The sequence below is a fragment of the Passer domesticus genome, chromosome 10 (genome assembly GCF_036417665.1).
Source record: "Passer domesticus isolate bPasDom1 chromosome 10, bPasDom1.hap1, whole genome shotgun sequence".
Lineage (NCBI taxonomy): Eukaryota > Metazoa > Chordata > Aves > Passeriformes > Passeridae > Passer > Passer domesticus.
The window spans coordinates 12,303,304-12,327,011 of NC_087483.1; the positions used below are offsets into that span (position 1 = coordinate 12,303,304).

The following is a 23,708-nucleotide window of genomic DNA, read 5'->3' on the forward strand; positions in this document are numbered from 1 at the left end:
CACCTGCAGCAAATCAGTTTGAGTGTAGCTGAGTTTAATCCTCTCAGTATAGGAGACAGCAAAATACTTGATGATCATTTCAGATTGGGACCCTCCCAATTCTCTTATGTTGAGTTGCCACACTGGCTAAATGTAAAATAAGGACACTATTTTTGAAACACACTCAAGATTGTGGACCATAAAGTGCTCTGGTGAGAGCTGCCAGAGACAGCTGTCTTGTCTCTTGTGAGTGTCCTCTGGCTTCAGGCTGCACTTTGAGGAGTTTGTGGCAAATAATGCACCAGGCTTTGCAAAAGACCATCGGAGAAGATGTTCATGTGGTGACCTGCATCTGTTTTGTGTACTGAACAAGGCAATAGCCTACAGAAAAAGTGTCATTGTACAATCACATACTGCTGTTCTGGTTACAGGTAAGGGAATCCCAATTATGGTCATGTAGACAACATTTTGCAACAGAGGGGTTTGGTTTTCAGGAGATCAAACTACTTTTCTCCTCCTGGATTGTGCTGGTAGCCAGGCTTGCCTTTTTGTGAAGGAATTTTCAACTGAAGCACCCAGTTCCTGCTATGTCCTCTGTTCCTTTAGGAAGAGGCAAGTTCACTGTATTATGGGGGAATTCCTTCTTTCTTCCTGTTGTGCAATCCCTGCAGATTTATCTCATACTTGATTAACAGCATGGCTTCTGACAAAGGAAATATTGGTAAATCCAGGATTCGTAGGAAGTCTACAAATATTTCATGTGTTCTTGTTCATAATTTAGATTGTTATTGTTAATATAGGTGAAGGAGTTGACAGTCACAGATATAATTCCCATTGGTAAGCTGGGGTTATTGCTCTCATGGGGACTGACAACACACACTTTTGCAGAATCATTGTTTTTGGATCATCTGTTGCTTGTTCAGAGTCCATGACTAATTAACTTATAAAAAAGTCATTGAGCTAATATCTTGCAAAGAAACCTGTGATGTCAGATTTGATCCCCTAATTGCTCTTATAATTGGCATTTATTGGAGCTCTTTCACAAGTCAGGGCAACAGACCTCATTTGTTTTATGTAGAATGTTGTAAAAACAATTGAACTGGCAGCTGATTACAGTTTTCTATTCAGTAAGCAATTCTGGAAGACTGTGGGCTAGACAGTTGTCTGATTTGCCTAGGTTGTACAAGTTCAATATAAAGAGAGATGAATTTTCAGCATATGGCTCTGTGTTAGCAATTACATGCATTAGTGGTTTAGCTGGTGTGTTGTGTCTGCTTTATAAATGTTTATATTGCAGCCTTCTGCTAATAGATATTGATGACAGGCAGTGTTTGGAGGCCCAGTGTATGGCAGTGGTCATTAGTTATGGCCCAGTAATGATCCATCTACTTGTGTTTGCTAGCATATCCAGTTCTAACTCATGCTTGTGGAAACATCAGCTGTTCTGTTGCTCCCTAATGATTTAACACAAGGTCATTGTCAGCTGGGATGTAAATGTTTAACATTTCATATTGAGCATATTCAAGTTTTAGAACTCTTTAAGTGAGCCTGGAAATAAAATTATGCTGATGCTTACATAAAGCTTGTTCTTATTGATTCTAAAATTATTTGGAATGTTTTTTGATTACCTAACGATGTGTGTAAAGGAAATATGCAGTCTCTTTGTCTGCTCTGAAACTACAGAGAGCTCTGTGGTGAAAGGAAACTTTGAAATGTCACACTCCTGTCAAGAACAAATAATTCGTTGACCCTTGTCTGTAAAAATTGGTAGGAGAATTGCACACTTCTGACCAGTCTCTGGATCTCATCTCTCAAAAGTGTGAAGAATGTGATAAGTTTGAATTCAGCTGTGATGGGTATTTTGATACCAAAATATTTAACTTTTGCCATATGGCTTCTCTCAAATTCTGTACTTCTTTCTCAGTTGCACATCAGCTCTGAACAGCATGCGGTTTGTGAAATGTTCTCTTCAAGCTGCAGACACAAAAATGAGCTTTTTTTCAAGTATTTGTCAGTTAGTCTTCTGGAATTGTTGACATTAAATTTTTGTAATTGTAACAATGAATGTCTAATATCAATGAAAAGAATAAATTAAGTATTTCTGGTGGCATTCATCCTGAAACTGAAGCATGATTAGCAAGTAATTAACTGTCACTGTTATGCCTTTGCATGGCTTTACTGGCTGCATCCCAGACATACTGACTTTTCCTAGTAGTGAAAAAGATCAAGGGCTTCTCTTGGATGTTGAGTTCAGGTGGTGGAGAACAAATTCCTCTGACAAATGTGAAAAATGACCTGTGGACCTTATCCCAGGCACATAAACCCATAGAGCAAGGATTGCTGAGCTTTTCTGTGCCCACAGTGCTGTGGTGAACATGTCACTTTTTGCACTGGGAAGCTTTTAGTTTCTTTGGGGATGTTGATACTTTTTTTTTTTTAACCTGGACCTCTTCAGGTCACTGAAAATTGCCTTTTCTGTTTTATTTCTCCACATTTGATAACTTCAGAGGAAACATATCTGCTTATGAAAACTTCAATTTTAATGTGTAACAGTTGGCAAAAAGTGTATTTGATGGGAGTATTCATCACTTTGTGCTGTTTTTATACACAAAGCCTCTGTACTAGATGTGGTAAAATTGCCCAAAGAAGGCACTTAAGTGATTTGTCATAAGATCTCAAAGGAGCCTTGGAAGTTCTGGGGACAGTTGTAGTGGCTGTGTCCCAGAGAACACGTCCCCAGAATTCTTACAAGTGTTCAACCCTTGGGAGTTAGTCTTTGGCACTAGCAAATTTTTCTTCTGTGTGTTTAAAAAGGTTCAGCTGTACCTCAAACGATCTCTTAGTTCGTATTTGATAAATTATTAGGCCAGATAATGTCCAAAGTTTTAGCAATATATGCAAGTATGGAAGGAAATAAAAAAAATTGTTTTAAGAGTTACTAAGAGCTTAATCTAATGATTGTGTTTTCTGAACTTTTTCTGAACATTTCACAGATACCTTTGAGGTGAGATGCAAGACACGTGGAGAGGAAGGAGCCACTAGATCAGGTTCAGTAATAACTTTTTCTGGTTTACTGTATATCTACATTTGATCACATAAATGTCCTTACTAACACAAACAGCTAATCCCTTATATTGGTGATCTGATGTGAATAGAGTTAATTTCTTTGTTGTTGGAACAGAAGTATTACAGGAGGTTTTAGTGTGCTGTTTACACAGGGGAAAATCTGTAAACAACTGTGGTCCTTTTGTCATCTAAATGCTTCTGTTATCACTGCAGGGCACCTGAAACCACAATAATTGTGGGATGGTGAAAGCTAATCCTTGTCCTGGATGAGTGCAGTTGAAATCTTTCTATCCAGCACATATCTGTCAACTTTTATTACTAATTCATGGTTCCTTGATGTGCCTTTTCTTGACCATTATTTATCTCACTTTCACAGGCTGATTGTTTTATCTGTTGCTTTGCTTTTTTCATTGCTAGACTGGGTTAGATCAGAGTGTGCAGCTGTAGTTGTCAGTGCTTTGGGTGATGTGTCTTCAGGGTGAGGTTGTCATCACTGCTTTGAGAGAACACAAATCTGCTTTTTTACCGGGTCAGTTTCTTGGGGAAGTATAGTCATTTAAAAAGTAAACTTGTGACCTTCTGTTGGATTTGTTCTGTTGATTTCATGTCCCTTCAAGTTGTTGCATTCTGACACAAGGAACCAGTGTCACTGGCCAGGTCAGATGGATTTTGAAATTGGTAGGACTGTGGTTAGGATTTGCTGTAGGATTTTAGTTACTGGTATAAATTTCAGGCTCTGTTCTGGGGAGCTGGGAAAGGGGAATGCTTTCAACTTGATAAACAAGTCTATGTGCTGAAGATATACAAATAGCTAGGGTAGGGATTTGTTCCTGATGGAGTCATAGCAAGACTTACCATAAAACTGTGATATTTTTATTATCTGACTTCCTTACAAACATTTAAAATTATTTTCTCTCAAGAGGAAGCAGGATTTAAATCTGAATGGTTTATGTTAGAAGAATGTAATTGCATTTTTGATCCAAGGCATGTGATTAAATAAAGGAGTGTGGGGTGAGAGGACAATGTACTCAAATACTCTGTCATGGGCTGTGCTCTCAGAGTGGGGAGTTACACTCTGTAACAAGTGATGATGTTCTGGCACCTGCAAAGCATCACAGCTGAAGTTTCTTGATGAAAATATTTCTGAGAAATAAATCAGAAATAGCTAGATGGTCTGATAGTCTAACTATGAGCTTTGGCCTCTTAGCTGAATGAAAATGTTATGGAAAGAGAATGCTGGAGTTTTTCAAATTGTTTTGGATTCATTTGGAGCTTTAGGGTTTTTTCATCTTTTTTCCTTTTTTGGGGCTTGTTTTTAACAGAGATAAATTTTATCTATAAAGAGGTGCTGTTTCAAGGCAGAATTTTGTGTGTCTCCAGCCCTCGCCCTGGTGTTTCCAGGCATCAGATTATTTTGGTCTATAGCATAAATAGGGGGGGACATGATAAACAACCCAGAAATGTGTTCTGCAGAATCAGCAGTATGTTGAAAGTCTTCTGAACTTCAGCTCAGGCTCCTAAAGATACATTTCAGCTGTGATTGTTGGAGACAGAGAAATATAAATGGGCTCTTTCTGCTGGTGCTTGTCACATGGGACAGTCACTCTTTGTGTAAGAGTCTGTGTGAGCTTCACTTACTTGCCTTTTTTTCTGGCTTTTGCCTTTCTGCCTAAGAATAAAGCCTCAAATTTTAGTACTTGCACTGTGAAAATTGTTAGATACATTTAGTTACAGTGAGCATTTTTCCAGGGTCTTATTTACTGGGACAGAATGAATAGAAAGCTGTTGTTTATATCTATATTCCCTGATTACTCTTACTAGCATGCCAAATATCTAATGAAAAACTGCCTTGTGAATTGTTGGTTTATTTATTTATTTCTTGAACAAAACCTGGTGTGCTGATGTGATCTTATGGTTCCATAGGGGTAGGCAAATATATTGTAAGTGGCATTAATCAGAGCTCCAGCTCTGTCTTGGTATCTTTAACCCCACCTGTGTGATTAATGCAAGACTTTGTTGTCTTTCCCACTTCCCATCTGTCTTTACTATTAATTTGCATAGTAATACTGCATGCTTATTAAGTTGAAATTAGAAAGGAAAAAATCTGTTACTTAAGTTTATAAAAAGGCAAGCACTGTGATTTTTATTTTTTCTTTTTATAAAGTGGTGCTTGCGTTTGTCTAAGGTGAGAGAAAAAACAGTGGAGCCTATGTGGAATGAAAAAGGAAGTTTTGAGTCCCTTCTGCACATCCAGATGTTCTCACCCTAAGAGAAGCCTTCAGTGTAATAGATGTAATTTTGCATGAGTTATATTCATCCTTTGGGATGTCTGGGTGTACTAAAGCATCTTTAAGGATAAGCTGGCAAACCTCTGACTAGCTTAAAGAATGCCAGCTCCTGATAGTTTTTGAGTTGTACTAGAGTTTGGAGTAGGCAGTATTCCTTGGCAGCAGGAGGATGGGTGTTGATAAACCTGTGTTTAGAACGTCAATGTTCCTTTCAGTGTCATGTATGGATGCCATTCCTTTAGATTTAGAGGCAATTTAGTTTAGTTTTCACAAAGGAAAACCACAAATTACTAACAGGGTACTGAAGTTATTAGCTAATAGCTTCAATTAACATAACAAACAAAATGCAGAATAAATGCAGGAAGAGCAAGACTGACTTAGCCTTGAATTTTCTGCTGTGTCTGTATTACTGTTCTACAAGGCTTCATTCAGTAGACCTGACAGACAACTGGAGACTTAAAATGTTAAAGAATAAATTCCATTTTAATCTCTTTGGGGGAAAAAAAGCCACCAACTTTTGGAACTGAGATAGTAATTAGGCTCAAACAGCATAGATTAGCCCCACTTAATGTGGAATTTAATTACTCGAAAGCAATTAAATTAACATGGAGTCTGCTCAGCTTGGGAAAGGTTTTAAGTATAGGGATTTTTGTCAAAAATGTTAATTCACTCTCTGGGCTATAACTTGTTAATTTAACATAACTTTCTTTTTGCAGTTTGTCATCAATTCAAAGGCAACTAGCTCTTCTTGGTAGGAAAAAAAGGTGAAAACTGGCTGGATTGAACTTTGGTTCCTAGTTAGCAACAACCAGGCAAATAAGACAACATTCCCTGCTTTATTGTGTTTGAGATTTCCAATCATTTGCTTTGGAAGCTTGTTTATTTCCTCTTAATTACCTAGGAATTGGCTATAACTGCAGCACAGCTACCAGGGAAGCAGCTTGTCTGGGATTAAGGAAGAGATGGAGTCATTTTCCTCTGATTTGAGTCAAGATCCACAAGATGCACAGGGCACCCACCTGTTGTGGGGAGGGGAGAGCTCTTTGTGGTGTCCTGATAAATCTTTCACCATGGTTAAAGGAGGAAAGGCCACTGCTGGTGGAGCCACACAGGTGTCAGGAAGGCACTGGGAAAGGGGAAGTCCACTTTGTGTGGAGCTGCTGAATTTTTCATTTGAAGCAAGGATAGGAACAAAGGAATCCAGGATGTAGTGGTCTGGTGCTACTGTCGTTTGTGCAGTGGAGAAGAGGATGTTGTTGGTCACAAAGTGGCCCTAGTTGTAGACAAGGTGAGGGTTTGGGGTCAAGTCTGGGGACTCCTGTGAGACAGAGCCAGTCCAATGCTGCCTGTTTGCCCTGGCTGTGGCTTTTTGGTGCTGATTGCCCATGCTGCTTGGAGAAAGGTTCTCCCAGAGCAGCTGCACAGGAGTCCTTCAGTGCCTTGAGCTCCTCCTGCAAGTGCAAGCCCAGCCTTGGCAGTGGCTGCTGCTGCAGCTGGTGTGGGGCTGGTGGAGCATGGGCTGCTCCCTCTCATGTACCAGTGAGCAGGGGAGGCTGATGGGCTGTGCTAGGATGTATGATTTCTGATTTTTCAAGCTGATTTCTTGTCCACTGCCTGACTTTCAGAAAATAAATTTGGTGCTCAAAACTGCTTGCTTTGGGTTCTAGGAGGGATTAAGTGCCATCCCTTCCTCCCTCAAGAAAACCAAACCCACAGTGCTGCTTTAGTTGCTTTTTGCTATTTGACTGTGAAGTGGAGGACATTGTATTTTTAGTGGCAGCTTTAGTTTCAAAGCATGTTGTGTCAGGGTCTTGAAAATCTTTTGAACTTGTGACTTCTGTTTTCTGCTGGCACAGTAGGTTTAAATGTGGCAGTAAAGAGTAGTAACATTTTAAGTTGGAAATGTCTTGGGAATGTGGTTTGGGCATATATTTTTCAAAGGAGTAACACAAGTTCAGATTTGTGTCTCCAGTGATAGACCATTTTGAAAGATTGTTCGGTTTATGGATAATATTTCCAAGTTTCTCCTGCTGGGTTTTCACTAAGCAGGTTAATGGTGTGTGTTACTCAGACAGATTGCAGTGGAAAGTGCAAAGAGACCCAAAGAAATCTCATCATCCTTAACTTACTGTGAAAACGTTTGCATGCTACTTGGTGGCTACATGAGTGAAGTTGAGATTTAAAGGAAAGAAGGACTGAGCCCAGCTAGCTGTGCCTTTCTTCAGAAGGTGACTGCACTTTTTTGTCCACAAACCATGAACAGAGGAGTGCTGGCTGTAATTTTCCTCCTTAGCCTCTTACATGCCCAGTTAGGAAAGGCAAAAGCTATTCTAAAAGTCCAATTTTCTGGCCTGGATTTGAACAATGGGCTGATAGTCCTGACCTCTTTCTTGTTCTCCCTTTTCCTTGGAGGGGAAGGAACTGGAACCTTTGGGATACATCTATGTTTTAATGCCCGTTGACTGCAAAAACCTGCTGTGTTGGTGGTTTTGTAGCTCTGCAGTGAGCTGTGCTCAGAGGACACTGTGGCTGAAGGCTTAACCTGGCACACCCTTTTGCAGAGTATTTAGGGCATAACAGGCAGGCCAAGGCCACCTTTGGAGGCACTTGGGGTTTGTTTTACCATTGCAGATAAATCTGTTCTGCAGTGTATTCATTGTGCTGTGAATGAAAGAGCGGTTGTTTTGATTTGAAAGGGAATCTTGTTTATAATTCTTCAGTATAAACAAATTGTGGGGAGGAAGCCTTACTGGAAAGCAAAAGAGCCTTCCTGGACCATCTTCTGGTTCAGCAAGTAAAAACCCTTCTGGTTGTTTGCATCAGTGACAATATGTGTACATGTATTTTTAGAAGCGCTTCCAAAGGGCCCCTTGCTGCATGTGGGTTTGTTTATGGTTCTCTATGCAAACCATGGGATGTTCCCAGCTCTTCCCCACCCCAGTTGAAGTTCCCAGCTTGCCTCCCTGTGAGCTGCTGGCTGGTGCAGGGAGTGGAGCTGGTAAAGGATAGAGCTGTCTTCTCACCTCACTTTCCTCATAAATGGCATCAAATGCTAATTGCTTTTCATTCTGCACTTCAGCGGGAGCAGAGTGATACACAGCTAGGGTTTGCTTTTCCCCAGGGTGCCGTGGGTGTGACTGATGGAACAGAGCCAGAAGAATTTGGCAAAGTAGCCGACTGTAAAGGGAATAATCTCTTTTTCCTGATGATGGATGGCACTTAGAAAGCAGCTGAGCCTAAAAGCCATTTCTCATGCTAAGGCTCTGCAATGTGCAGGTCAGCCATTGAGCAAATGCAAGCCTTCAAAATGAGAGCTAATAGCTTGGCAGGTTATGCCTGACAAGCAGCAAGTGATTTGCTTTTAGTTCCTTAGTGTGTGGGGTTTAGTAGGTTTTTTTTGTGGCTTGTAACATTTACTAATTCTGATATTTTTCTAATATTATATGATCATGTTTCTAAGTTCAGAAATTTCTTAAAGAAAACACAGTTAATAAGGAAATATATTTTTATACTCAAATATAGTAAATTTCTCTAATATCTAAAAAAATATTTCTATTTAACTGCTGCACATGCAGCAGGTTAAGAATATAGGATAAAAAAGTACATTTCAGCCGAGCAGTTAAAATATTAGCTCCTCACTTTTCTGTGGAGCAAATTGGCAGTTAGCTGGGACAGAGAATCATGTGTTGCTCCTGAAGAAATGGTCAGGGTGTTGTGGAGGTGAGATTTGAGAGATAAATCCATAGTGGAGTGAAGGTAGATTCATATAGGATAACAGCTGGAAAAGACACTTGTCTAATTTGACATGCAGTACTCATAGCTCCTGGAGAGCTTATGTTGTCATATTTACTGCTGATTTGGTAAAAGAAGAATACTGCTGCAGGAAAGGCTTCCTGGGAAGTACCCAAATACTGAGTTTACCCCTGCAGGTTTCAGAGCTGGTTCTTGAAGAGATCTGAACTTTTCATAGCTGCTTTTGTCTGGTACTGGGTTTTGAGAATTAACAGAATTTTTATATGGGAAGTCCAATAGTCCTAAAGTATCACTATGTGCAAAGTCTTAAATCATTGTAAAATGTGGATTTCTCTCCTAGGAGATGGCCTGTGAGACTCAGTCACTAGCACATGTTACATGTTGCTCTGTGAATACAGGCAGTTCTAATCTTGTTAAGAACTGTACTTCTTAACAAGAAGTTCTTAACTGCTTGTTAAGAACTGTACTTCTGTTTAAAGGGTTAAGTTTTGAGAACTGTTCTCTCTACAGCCAAATAGTGCATTATTCAAAACATAGATTTCACAAATAGGTTTTGTAAGATTGTATTTGCTAAGCAGCAGCATCTTGACAATAAGTACTTTCAGTGTGTCTGAAATTCTTTGTTTACCAATTATCATCTGTGATGCTTGAATTGATTTGTTAATCACAAAACTGGAGTTCTGTTTTACAGGAGTGTATTGACACAGTAATTACAAATGCAAGGTTTTCATCTTTATTGTAATAAAAGGTTTATTATCCAATAATTGAAAAATATTTTTCACAACAGATATATTCATATCTTGATACACATATGCACTCTATGCAGTTTTCCCAAAGATTTTTCACCTTAGCAGTGGCTTAATAAAGTATTCAGGTGAAGTAGGAACATCATTTAAACTTCCACACCAGCCAGGAAGGTGAATTGTAGAATGAACTTCCCTTACAGTTTGAATTCAATGAAATTGAATATGGTTCTTAACTTGTTGTACCTTAGTTCAGTGCAGGGTGGGAATCTGCTTCAAATTCCTTGTTCTACTTAATAAAGTTAAGTATAGAATTTTGAAGTGCTTCTATGGTCCTAGGAAGCGGGGTTTGTTTAGATCTTATTCTGAATTTGTAAATGCATTCCTGCTTCTCTTGTTGCTCTATATCTCTATGTTATGAGAGACAACTAAAACGCTGTTGCAAGGTATTTGTATCCTGTTGGAAATGTGGTCTGATAAAATCCTGTGTAAGATTAGGCTGTTTGCATCCAGAAGTGATTTTTCCCTTCTCAAATAGTCGTGATCAGCAGAATTTGCAAAGCAGTGGTTTGCATCTAAGGCTCAAAGGGCCAGTTTATCATGGTGCCACCTACAGTGTGAGATGTTGCCTGTACAGTTTGTCAGAACATGCAGTAGGTGATGGAATATGCTGGTATGATTTAATTGAAATAATGTTAAAACCATGTACTCCTAATCAGAAACTTGCAACATCATTTACAACTTAAGTGGTTGTTAACATTAGAAATTTCTTGAACAGAAGGACATATTAGAAATATTCAAGTAACTTAATAAGCAATCTTTTTGGGGAGATCAGAAAGAGAATGTGGGTATGAAATACATTTTGTGCCTGTGGTGGGAGATTATCAACTCTAAACTTTTTATTTATGGGAAATAAATTGTGGAACAAACACTGGATGGCTTGCAACATGCATGTCAGATCCATGTAGAAATAATGAATATATTAGTCTTTTGTATGCAAAATATTGCGTTCTCTCTTAAAATTTGAAAAGTAGAAACCTAAAATGTTCAGGGTGATACTTTAGATAAAATGTATCCATCCAGTTTAGGGTGGACCTTTGGCAAAATCTTTCTTCTTTCTGTGTGTGAAAGAAAGGCATAGTTGTACTACAAAATTTAAACAAGAGCAACAGATGGATGATGGAATATGTAATTTCTGCTTGATTTAAGTTTACAATACTCTTTAGAATTTCTCTCTGATTTTTGAAGAGGTAACAAACCCAATGCATGGAAAGAGGAATATGGAATGTTCCTACTGCATTTTCATAACTATACCTTTTGGCAGATAGATGCTCAGACTTTGACTTTGTGCTAACATTGTGGTATATTTTTTGATCAAGCAGTTAACACAACATTTTATTACCCAATGAAGCAATGGAGTGGCATAAAGCATGCAGTTTTCTAGCGCATGTGGCATTGCCATACCATTGTTTAATGTGCTTTGGTTTACCAATACTTCCTTGTTTTTATAAACTCTGGGAATGCTGGCTACTAATATCTGCCAAGCTGTGACATAGCCAAAAATTAGCTAAAGATTATGAAAATCACTGTTTCATTTTGCCTTTGTTTGTACCTGATGCTTTCTGCAGATGTTTCTGTTATTTCCGATATTAAAATCTGACTCAAGTAAGAAGCATGAATTGTTTGGAAACTGCAATGAATATTGTTTGGAAATACTCCTTAGTCATTTTCTGTGGTGTCTTGGTATGGCTGGCATTTTTCCTGGATATGACTGTGTGTCTGCATTCAGAATGTGACAGCCCCAAGCTGCTTTTCCTGCAAGTTCTATGAGGTTGTTTTCATGGTGAAGTGCCATTTTTTTTAACCAGTCTTCATTGTGAATCTTCCTTGATGGCTATGAAGAAAGAATAGGATGGCTTTTAACAAATTTCTTTTTTGTGGCTTTAAAAAGTTGCCTTGCTTGTCCCTTGCCTCTCATATAAGAATAATAATAAGTGTGGCAAAAACATACTGACATGTATCAGAAAGGGGCAATAGTGCTTTGTCCAGACTTTTTCTTAACAAGAATACCCTTTTCTATTTCTATGGAAAAAAAAAGTTAATCTCTGACAGGGTGCAAATGTATCCTGAGTAGCAAAGGTGTAAACTTAGGCACGACTAGGTAACAGGAGACTGCTGCTGCACAGCATGGAACTGGATCACCCACCCGGAGTGTTGCCTGAAACAATTTTGGTAAGGATGGCATTAAAAAAGGTAGCTTGTTTGGTTTTCCTTCCAAGTGAATAAGAATACTCAGAAGAAGCTGAAAAAACATATATCTTCCAAATAACCATGCTAACTTGGTATCTTTATTGTAGATGTGTTTTCTGGGGTTTGGCCACACCTGGAGGAGACACCACTTAGTGCTCTATTTCTGCTCCTTATCATAGATATCTCCTCATTCAGTAGTAGGAATGATAGGAACATGAACAAATCTATCTGTTTTACTGATCTTCTCTTATCAGAGTGATTGCTAAATAAGTGTTGCTGTAACTGCAGTAGTTAAGGTCACTTAAATTTGACACCTGAGTCTCCCAAACTTCTTGTTTTCCCTTCCACAGCTGCTGGACATAATCAAACTTAGGGAAATAAAGGATGAGCTTTTTCTTTTTATTGTGGTAAGGAGAAGGCAGAATTAAAATTTCAGGAGTACCTTATTATACAAATTTTTTATGGTTTGTCAGGAGCTTAAGTGTACAAAAAGGGCTTGCCCATATGCACTTAGAAACCCCATGCTGCTGTATTGGGAAATACTCCTGTTAGCGGCAATTAAGAGGACACATGTGAAACTGTTCCTTTCTTTCTCAAGGATGTGTACTCAGCATCATAAAACCCCATGCATTATGAAACATGAAATTCCAGAGGTGGTAATAAAAAAAAATAGGCTGTTTATTCCGTTTGTCTCTTGAATTTCTTTACTGGTTAAAGGTTTAGTCAAAAGTTTTCTTGTGTGGTTAGAGTTGCTAGAGGCCAAGTTGGAGCTGAAAATCTACAGGATGTCAATATCAAGTGGAACAGCTCCATGTGACACAAAGTTTAAGAGCCCTGTATCACAATTATTCAGGCTTATCAGTTACTCTTCCCATTGATGTACACTAAGACTTTATTAACAGCTATGGAAATACTCTTCTGAGACTTCTACATTCTGAGGAATTTTGTGCTTCCAAACCTAGGAGCTTTTATCTCTTTCAAGATGCTCTGGGAAAGAACTGGGAATAGTGGAAGGAGAGGAGAAGCAAAGGAGAGCTGCTACAGGCTTAATGCACTTCCATGGCTCACTAGGATTAGCACTCTCCCTGCTTTTCAAAGAAAGTTGAAGCCTGAAGGTTGCAGTCACAGTATGTGTGGTTTTGTTTTGATAAAAGATACATGATCTTCTGTGTCTCTCTTGAATGAAGTTTAATAGGGTCCAGCATCATCCAGGTGAATGCATCTTGGCAACTGCTTCCATTAAAAAAAATTTTATTTGTAGTCTCCTAGGTGGTATGCTTCATGCTGTTTAGTTGCAAGATCTTTGTGTCCTGCCAAAATAAAAAAAAAAACAAACATGTATTCCAAAATGTTCCTCTTGTTTTTTAACCAGAGAAGTGGAAGTGGTTTTCTGATATAAAGGAATAAATATTTTCTTCTAAGCAGATACTATGACCACTTTGTGGCTGACAGTATATTATGGCAGATTTGACAATGTTGGAAGCCAAGGGACTTGACTTATATTTAATGCACAGCTTGTTTCTCTCAAGATACAGTTTCTGTTTCTGTCAACCTTAGGCAAGAAGAGTTAAATGAATCAGGTGAGTTCTAGCAGATGGTACACCTGATTGTGATGGCATGCAGAAGATACCTGTTCCTGTCCCAGAAGTCTCAGGCAGCTATTTCATAACCTGCTTGTGAGCAGTTGTGTTGTTTGCTGTCCTCCAGAAGATCTGGGGCTTTTTCAGGCCCATATAAACGAATGGATGATACTCTGATGTGTCTGGGTATGTTGGTGTCTCTGTGAATTACAGTTTTGAGGTCTTGTCAGTCACTGATGTCTGAAATAATGGATCTCTAAGGGGACTGCCCTCTGTGACACTGTCAGCTGGAGGTCCATCATTGTTCTGTGTTAGCAAGAGATAGGGAAGGATGGCAGAGAAAATGAGGTGAAATGGAAATGGAGTAGGTGATTTTTGCTTTGTTTCCATCTTAATGAAGTTGAATTTTAAAATACAGCTGTGACCATGATGCCTCCTTACAAAGTTCTTGAGAGCATCCAGTTGTTTGACTGTAGAAAAGAGCCATAAAAATGTGCAGAAGATTGACAATTAGAGACTTAATGCTTTTCAGAAAGAGCAATTACAAATGCCTTTACTCTATAGGAAATCAGCAGGTAGTGATGGTAGTGTTCTTTTGCAGAGAGACACATAACAAGTATCAATCACTAGAACAGATGCTTAATAACTGGCTTTGGAGGTGAGGCATATGTTTTTGACAATGAAGATGATTCATCTTTTGGACAAGCTACCATTTGGGAAAACATTGTAGCCATCCATTGAGACATTGAAATTGAAAATGTAAATTTTTGTTATAGCTTTTCAAAGGTGGAAATCCTTCCTAGATGAAATTTAATGGCCTGTGACAGGTGCAGCAGGTAATTTTGGTCATGAAATTTAGAAATGCTCTGCCTTCCTAGTTTAGCATTCTGATGTGTTGTTGCCTGTTCCATCTGGAATAGTCTCCTTTGCTTACTGCTTTATTTCTCAAGTGTGATGTTGATCTGAAGGGTCTAAGAGATAAGTTCCCAGAACACTTTAACTGGTCACTTATTGTCATTGCAGCAATGTTGCTTCTTAGGAAATGTCTTTAATAGGCAGCTTCTCTTTTATTTGTGCTTGATTTTTTCACATTGCTCAAAACTCAGTAACTTCCTGTGGTAGTGTTTTAGAAAAGAGCCATTTCATAGGCTTATGGCAGGTATAGATGCAGTTGGTCCTTTTTCTTGTTGTAAAAAGTCATGTTAGAAAGAAGGTTTGGCCTTTAACTTACTGGTAATTTAACTATTTATTATTTATGGTTTCAGGCTGTACTCAGAAATATTGTGGTGCCTTCACCAATGCATTGAGTTTGACTCCTAGCACAGCTGTCTGTAAGATTGAGTTCTTTATGTTGTGGACTCTTCTCATTATGGTAAGGTTGACAGCTCAGCTATGATCTTTAAAAAGGACTAGGAGATTGAGGGGATAGAAATCTTAAGTTTTTTTGTGTAGTGGTTCATTTCATTCCCTGCTGTGTGGGTTTTGATGTAGTATCAGAGGTAGTGTTTAAATTCCTGTAGTTGAAATTTAACAGCAGAACTGAGGTGGCTAGTAGGTGGCTGTGACTTGACAGACTGCTTTCTTTCCATTTCACTTTGTTGCATGCCTGCAATCCTTGTCAAGAGAGTTTGGATCACAGGTGCAAAGTGGGAGATGGGCAGCAGCTCCTTTCCTTGGGACACAGGAATTTTCTATTTTCCTTTTGAGAGGAGTTCCCAGAGACAGCAGGCCTTCTGGCAAGTGCTGCAGAAAGGCACAGCTCCCATGAAATGATGGAAGGAGCAGAGAAAAGCCTCAGAGACTCCATAAGGAAGAGAAGCAGCTAAATTAATCTACAGAGTGACAAACCTGAGCCCAAAAGGATTCACTGGCAGGGAACCAGTGGGCAGGCAAAAGGCTCTGTCTTTTTTTGGATCACTCGCAGTGAATTCTCTTTTCTCAGCTGACTTATAGTAACACATGCTTTGTTGAAACTTAGATTTTTGGGTTTAGCGACCCCTGGGTTGTTTTTGGTAACTTGTAGGACAAATTCAGTTCTAGTCCAGGTCAGCTTGGAGTTCTAGGAGAGCATCACACAGCAGTTAAACAGGAGCAGTGGACTCAAGTGCTGGAGGACTTGGACAACAAAGTTGTAGTTGCTGTGGAATGTACCCATGTCAAGAGTTAGAAATTTTAATAGTTGTATGGAATTACATTAATACTCTTTGTGCTGTCCTGTATGTGGACTCATTTTCTCCTTGATTCTTTGTTGAAGAAGGTAAGAATGAAATAGCACACACAGTTACTTTCTTAGTGATGTGTAAGTCAAGGATAACTCGGATCAAAGCTTTATTTTGTGTTTTAGGGAACTGGATGGATATTTTACCCCTATCACTTTTTCCAGACACTTTTTAAGTGCTTGAAAATTTGGAACATGCAAAACCATGAGCTTTTATCAGTGTCCAAGTTAGTTGGTATGCATACGTGTTGAATACATAGGGGGATTTGTTATTGTAATGGTATTGATACAGTTGCCAAACATCAGTGCTGTTTGATTTGGCATGTGGATTTTAGTTGACTGCTTTAAGGGGTTACTGGACATCTGTTCAACATTCCAGCACACCAATTGAAATAATTGGTTAATAGCTGGTCCTAGCTGTATGTTGTGTAGTATTCCAGCACACCAATTGAAATAATTGGTTAATAGCTGGTCTTAGCTGTATGTTGTGTAGTGCTAACTTTGGGGGTGAAAAAAAAATTTGCGTTTTTATTCCAAGGCAAAATACGACCTTTTTTTTTTTGCTTCTGTTAAATAATTGATGTAGAACAGGGGAAGCTGCTCTGAAGTTTTGCTGGTTACATACACAGTTAAATGGTGTGTTGCTTCCAGAGAAATGAGAGGCGATGTAGGAACTTTCCTAAAGGAAATTGAGCACAATAATGAAAATTGAAAGTAATTCCATTGGGTAGGAAATCTAGTGAATAGCTGAATTGTGAGAGAACAGAGGTCTTGTAGTGGCTGTTCACTGTTCAGCTTTTAATTAAAAATCAAAGCAGTTGTATATTTTTCCAGTTCTATGCACCATGAAAAATGAACAGTTTTTACTTGATTTGTAAAATCCATACCATGTCTTTGTAGGAGAATGCAGGGGGAAGCATGCAACATCTTAGAATTGACTTAGAAATCTTGTGGGATTTTTGAAATAAATGGTTACTAGAAATCATTTTGATACCTATCAGTGTCCCATATTTTATGTAAATGTAAGTTTGAACTGGACCTGTCTGAATTCAGAGGATTTGCTGATACAAAATTGAGAGGGTCGTACCTGACTTAACTTTTGGAATATTGATATTTGATTTATTTAGTACTTGGCTTGTCATTTTCAGTCAATTCAATTATCCTTCAAATGAGGCTCCAAAAGTTCTATCGCTCTAAAAAGATGAAGTATGTGTGCTCCAGGAAAAACTCCAAAACTTGGGTTTTTCTGGTTTGTACAAGGACATTTTTGCAGAAATGAGAGAGGAGAGAAATGGGCTTGCAGCAGTTCTAGAAGTTTTTTGATATGTGAGCAGGGAAGCCTTAGAAGCCTTAGACAGCAAATACCTTACCAAAAAGGGAAGCTTGGAATAGAATTTATTGTAAATGCCAAGATTAGATGTTGCACTCCTGGCAGTTGTCGAGACAGAAAGCAAAAAAATATTTAGGGAGTTTGTGTTATTGCCACATTTTTTTCACAGTTACTGTAGCAGCCATGGGAAGGGAGCAGCAGCTGGATCACATTGGCAGTAGGAGAAAGGAGCTAACTAAAAACCCCCTTGATCTTCAAAACCCTGCTGTACTGAAAGAGAACTTCATGTATAATACAGGAAGATTGCCTTCAGAAGCTTGCCATGCAGAACAGCTTTGTGCTGTAATTCCAGCTTTTCCAGCACAATACAAGTCAATGCTTGATCTAACTGGTATCACTTATGGAAATTGAATGTTCACAGCCACAGTTCTCACATCCCCTGTTGCTTTCAGTGGACCTCAAAGTCAATGTTTCTTGCTGTAAATCTGTTCAGTTTTGTTTATGTTTTCATGCACAACAAATAGCCTATTTTATTGTGCTTATTTGTGGTAGTGGTAGAGATTTGATACACAAGGGTGTCCTTGGGTTATGTACTGTTTACAAGTCTGGTTATAGAAAACTCATTTTGACATGTGGTCACTAATTGGTAAAGCTGTGGTCATTTTATCCTACAGATATACCAAATGATAAGCATTTTTTAAATTAAGATAATGTTTTTCCTATTAACAACTCCCAAAGTGATTGACACATGTTGATAATCATTAAAAAGTTATCTCTTGGGCTGCAGTGCATTAGAAGCAGGATTCAGATTATACTTGGCTAGAGGGAAGGGCTTCTCTCATCTTCCTTTCCCTAGTTACCTGTCAGGGGAGCTTAAAACCCATGGTTTTTAATGATTTCAGATGACATCCAGGGCATTTCTCACTTAGGGAAGCTGATAACCTGCAGAGGCTTTGATGAGCTGGTGAGAGGTTTTCATGTCTCATTCCACCTTGCTATGGTATATCAGAGTCTTTCCTTTGCTCACCCAACAGCCTTGCTTAGGGCTGGCTCTGTGTTAGGAGCTCTGTAGGAAGTTATCTTGGTTGTAACAGGCGTGGGCATTTCTGCTTTTAAATTTTAAAAGCTACATTTGTGTTTTACTGTGGAAAATAGCCTCGTGAAATGAGGGCAGGGGAGCTTTATTTAGGGTTCCATATTTGTCTCATGAATGTTTAGGTATGGCTTTTGTAGTTTTTGCAGTTCTGTCTCTGCTGGCCTAGCCTCTCCCCTACTGTGGGAAGTGTGACTTAATAGCCAGTAAAGTAAGTAAAACAAGTGAAAAAAGTACTATGGGACTCTAAAGTTTTCTTCCTCAAAGACTTCACTGTTATAAAATGCTGATTCCATATTTTGCTAGTCTTTGCTAAGTATCTTGTATCCTGGTTTTTCCCCAAGTGTACATGTCTTAATGTTTTTGCAGTTGGGCTACATTTCTCTTGGCTGTGACTGTATGGTCATTACTGTGCCCTAAGAGAAGGTCAGCTGCATTCTTTCAGCATTTTTTGGTTTTTCAAACGCTTGCAGTCCAGGCTTCTGTAGAGAAATATCTGTTTGCTGTCGGACTACATGAATACATGCAGTCACCTCAAAACATATTTAAAAATGCTATCTGTGTTTTTCCTCTCCATGACAAGATTGAATTATGGTTTTATTCCTGGCTGTTTTGAGCAGGTAAAGATTTGCTCTGTCTACTGCATGTTTAGGTTGCTTCTAATCTGAAATGGAAAAATAGAGTTTTGGTGGGGGTTTTTGTTTCGGTTTGGTTTAGTTTTTTTTAATGTGGTTATTTACTACAGAACTGCTTACAGCCAGAGAAGATAAAACAGATCAGGTGGAAATTTTGCAGGCATATTAGAGGGAGCTTATGTTTGGTCTGGAATTTGTTTCCTTGTTACCCCCTTGGAGCTGGGCTTCTGTGGGTCTTCACTGTTTGGTTCTGGTGCCTGTATGACCATCACCTCTCCAGCCCTCCTGTGGGAAATCTAGGAGGTGTAGAGTTGGAACACCTGGGTCTTGGGGATTCAAACTACTGTCTGAACAGCAGAGGAGCTCCATCTGCTCCTGGTTTGGAGTATATTTCTTGGTGTACCCATGCTTTTGAGACGCTTCAGAACTCAAGATGGGATTGTCCCGCTTGGCGGTTGTGCTTTGGCTCATTAAGTCCATGCAAGAGGATTGTCCGTTGTTAAATGAAATACCAGTCTTTGTGAAAGTGAAGTCAGTATTTTGTCTATGAAATTTAGGAAATGTTAGCAAGGCTGCAGTTCTGCAATACAACCTGAGTTATTGTTATACCATTTTTCTTTCTTTTCTGGTATGTGGTGTTACATTTTGCCTCTGGGCATGAAAAAGCAACATACATCTTAAAGAATATAGTAAAATATCTAGCAACAGACTTAAGAAAAGCAGAACAGAACTGTCCAAATGAGTCCAGTAGGTTTTTACTGCTCTGTAATATTTATGGGAAAGTGGTTACATGGTTGAACCTGTGTTTGAAGTAGACAACCCTGTAACATGCATATGAATGTGTGTTCTTTAACTTGTTTTGCTAGGTGTAAAAGGTTTAATCATAAAATTTACCAAATAATAGAATACCTCAAACTTTTCATCTCATTGGGAAAGGAGGGATTGATTCAAATCCTAACCTGGCATGAAGAAGTTGATGGGTTGAAGTTATTATAAACATTACTCCACAGAAGGCTATGGAATGACAGTGAAGGTTTTGAGTCTGTCTCTCTCTATACAGCCAGTACAACATTTGAACCTTTTTTATAATAGAATTGTGTTTGGACAGCATTTAGAAGTAATATTCTTTAATTTAGTTTCTTTGCCAAGCATGACCTCACCAGACCATCACCACAGAGGTGTTGAACTGGAATAATATGTTCTCCAAAGGCAGCAGTGGCAGTCTGGTGAAGAGCACATAATGCAGACTTCCCTCCAGAAATGCTGGATTGTTGTGTGTGTCGATCTCCGGAACGAGTTGATTGCTATCTCAACGGACAGAAGATTCAACCAAGAAAACAAAGGAGGGAAAAGCAAAAGGTGATGAAAAAGGCTTTGAGTAGGAAGAGAGTAGGAGGTCAGTTATTGGCAGCAAAATGAGCTTCTAGAATCAGGATGATATTTCAGGAAGTTAAATTTACAGAAGAATATATACAGTAAGAACTCTTAATTTCTGTGAAGATAATTTTCATCCATTTTAAAGGATCAAAACAAACTTTAGTGTGGAAGATGTTTAATGTGTACTTTTTCTCTCCTAATTAACTTAGTGTGCTGCTTCTAGGACAGGTGAAATTGAATGCATTTACAGTGCTGAATGACCTTGGCCTGTTCAGCCATTGCAGGGGTTACTGCATCTAAATTGTGGCAAAGCCAAATACTGGGTTTCAACAGGATACATTAGGTATTCATTTGGAACTAGACTAAGATGAAGCATACTGTGCCTGACTGGTGGTGGCTCACTTTGTTGTGAGTGAGGTTACTCAAAACCACAGAATGTCCATGTGAAATGCAGCTGTGGCAGCAGGAGAGCTGTGCTGCTTTCTTAGAGGTCATTGCTACAGTGGAGTTAAAAAGGAGAGAAGCGTTCGTTTTTATGTAATCTACATAATCTTCTAATTGTGGAATCTGAAAACAGCCCCCCAGCTAGACATAAACACTACAGGATGCCTCTTCCTTCTCAGGGAACTAACTCATGGGGGTTGCTTGGGGCAGTGGGGAAGTTGCTTGGAGTCCTTTGGCAAGAGTGATGTATGGTATCTAGTGAAACTGTCCTTTAGTCTGCATGGCCGAGTATCTGCACTCAGGTTGTTCAAGGCATCCTTACTTAAATGTGTGCAGTGTTGAAAAATGTTATACAGAGCTTCCTGTGTGTAGCGTCTAGACTTGGCTTTGCTTGAAACTTTTGTTTGTGGGAGATATTCAAATTTAATCCTATTAATAGATTTGGTTCAGGGATAATTTTTGAGCCTGTTATCTAAAGTTTTTTATCCATTTAATATATTTTCTCACTATGACTTAGGCTTATCTTTGCTTTATGTAATGTGATTTGCAAAACAAAGTTGGAGAATATCTGGCTTTTAGGTCACTGATTACAGCTCTTGTGGTGAATGCATTTGGCAAATAAAAATCTGAGAGAGCTTTTAAAAAGTCAGATGAAAATTGAACTTACCCACCTTAAATATTACACTTGTTAAAAATCTCCATCTGATAAAATTGTTTGATAAACCCATCCAAAATACTTCTAAAAAGATAATTGTTCCACATTCTTTGTAAAAGGGTTTGTCCATTCTGCTAGTATCTATGATATGTCTCTATTCTAGTTTAAAATATGCAGTGAAGTGCACATTATTTCCATATAGTATATTTTGGTGATTGGGCATTAATTCTAGCTATGTAGTTTGGCAGTCTTGTTTTTTGTGTTGCCTCACTTGCCTCTTCCCAAATTCTTATTGACATTTAAAACATATCTCAAGATAGAAATTTCAATTTCTGTAGATAACCTTCTGTACCATATTACCTCATACGAATGAATGCTGACGTATTTCTTAGTTGAAACAGTAGGTTTGCATTGTTTGTCAGCTAACTGTTCTTCATCACTTGTGTCTAATGGCAATTAGGGTTTTTTAAATGAGAATGTATCTATTGTCAAGGCAATTTGAGAAGCTGCCATGGATGCCAGAAGTGTTGCAGCTCCAGTGTTCCATGCATGGTGCTGTGAAACTTGTAGTTTTGCACTTCTGTTCTTTTCTTTCCTGGGTTATTCCTGAAAAACAGGATGAATTACCCAGGATGAGGCTGGATGGTGTTTCTAAAGTCTTAGTCATGCCTTCACCAAGGCAATCTTCTTTAAGACAGGGATCAAGTTCTCTGTGATGCTTTTGTGATATTAGCATAACCCCGAGATCTGAAGTGAAGCCCATGACCCTCATTCCTTGCATTGCTTCCATCTGCAAGGGAGTTGTGGTTCATGTCCTGCTCTTAGCTGGGTGCACCATGCCTGTTACTAAGGGCAGTGGGGAGAGAACCAAGGATATAGAGTATTACTGCGTCCTATGGATGAAGTGGAGTCAAGAGAGGAACAACTGAGAATCTTTAAAAGCCTAGATCTTTGTAGAGAAAATGACATTTTTTTTCCAGAGTAACTAATTAGACTCATGATGTTTTGGTCCCTGTTAACTTGAGTTTTGTTTTCTTTGTCATTTCACTTAGTTACTTGTGGAATATTTTTTTCATTCTCTTACCTATCAATTTTGTGTTATTACACGATTAAAATGTGGAATAATTTAATAGAGGAAGAGAATGTAGATGCTGTCCACTGTGCCTTGATCCACAGAAGCAGCTCAGAGCTGTGAGAGAGGGGTCTGTGTGATTCCAATCTCAACTGAGGTATTCTCAAGTGTTAGGGAAGTTTAGGCTGTGACTAAAGAGCTCTGCAAAGGTGTGCTTTAGACCCTTACAGGATGGCAATAGTAATATAACCAACAGTGTTTTCAAGTATAGTGAAATAGCAGTAAACCTGGTGTTTCAGAAAAATCTAAAGGGATGCAGTGTAACAGCTCAGCAGAGACTTGGGCATGAACTTAATGTCCGAGACAGTTTGAAAGCTCAGGTGAAGGCTTTCCATGAGGAGTACGTGGCACCAGGGTTCACTATGTGATTTCAAATTGGTAAGAGAGAATCATTCTCCAGTTTGAATCATGTAAATTCAGATTTTAAGGAGAGATAGTAGATCAGATTACAACTTTGGATTTTTCTTTTTTTTTTTTTACCTTCAGACATGCACTGTTGTTAGTCTTTCATGTTGGCAACTGCTTGTCTCAGCCCATCCATGCTGATTTGATTTTTATTTGTTCCAAGGCTTGATTAGAAGTGATGTGCTGCTGGAGTGCCTGTGCATATTCTGAAGGTGTCACTCTATCTCATAGAGGAATCCTGCTGGCTGCAATAACTCCCTTAGTCCTTTACACGGTGCTCTTTATGGTTGTTGTAATGACTGTAAGTTGTTTGTTACTAATCAAATGAACCCTTGATACATATTCATGTGCAGATGGCAGGGGCTCATCTTTGAACCCTGCCAATCCTTTGCAGTTGGTTGGGTGTCAACGTGCACAATTCTCTAGTTTTAAATAAGGCATTTTTGATCAATAATCATGACTATTACTGAGTGTTGCCATCACTTTTATTCATCAGTTTTGGTAGCAGTACCAATTAAAGTAGCAGCATCTAATGCATCATTAGAGATAAAATGTATCCTTGGCAAGATTTCTATACTGAGCGCATTTTCTCATATGAAGTGATGGCACCATCAGCTGCTCCAAATGCGACTCTGTATCAATGTGTTCACTATCGATGCTGTGATAAGAGATATCAGTTAGCTGGTGTTATGTATGTTTTAGAGATCTTAATCTTTTATTTACCGATTGGAAAACTTCAAACTGTTTGGGTACTTTTCCT

At 38.8% G+C, this 23,708-nt stretch overlaps 1 protein-coding gene across 10 annotated transcripts in view; it reads left to right on the forward strand.

Annotated features, from left to right (window-relative positions):
- Window positions 1-23,708, forward strand: part of GULP1 (GULP PTB domain containing engulfment adaptor 1) — a 143,913-nt gene that overhangs the window by 16,359 nt on the left and 103,846 nt on the right. For 9 of the 10 annotated variants that reach the window (XM_064433787.1, XM_064433786.1, XM_064433793.1 and 6 more), the window contains exon 2: window positions 2,973-3,026. The exons of the other annotated variant lie outside the window; for it this stretch is intronic. The gene's annotated coding sequence lies outside the window, so the exon portion shown is untranslated. The remainder of the gene's footprint in view (window positions 1-2,972; window positions 3,027-23,708) is intronic. 10 annotated transcript variants of the gene reach the window in all.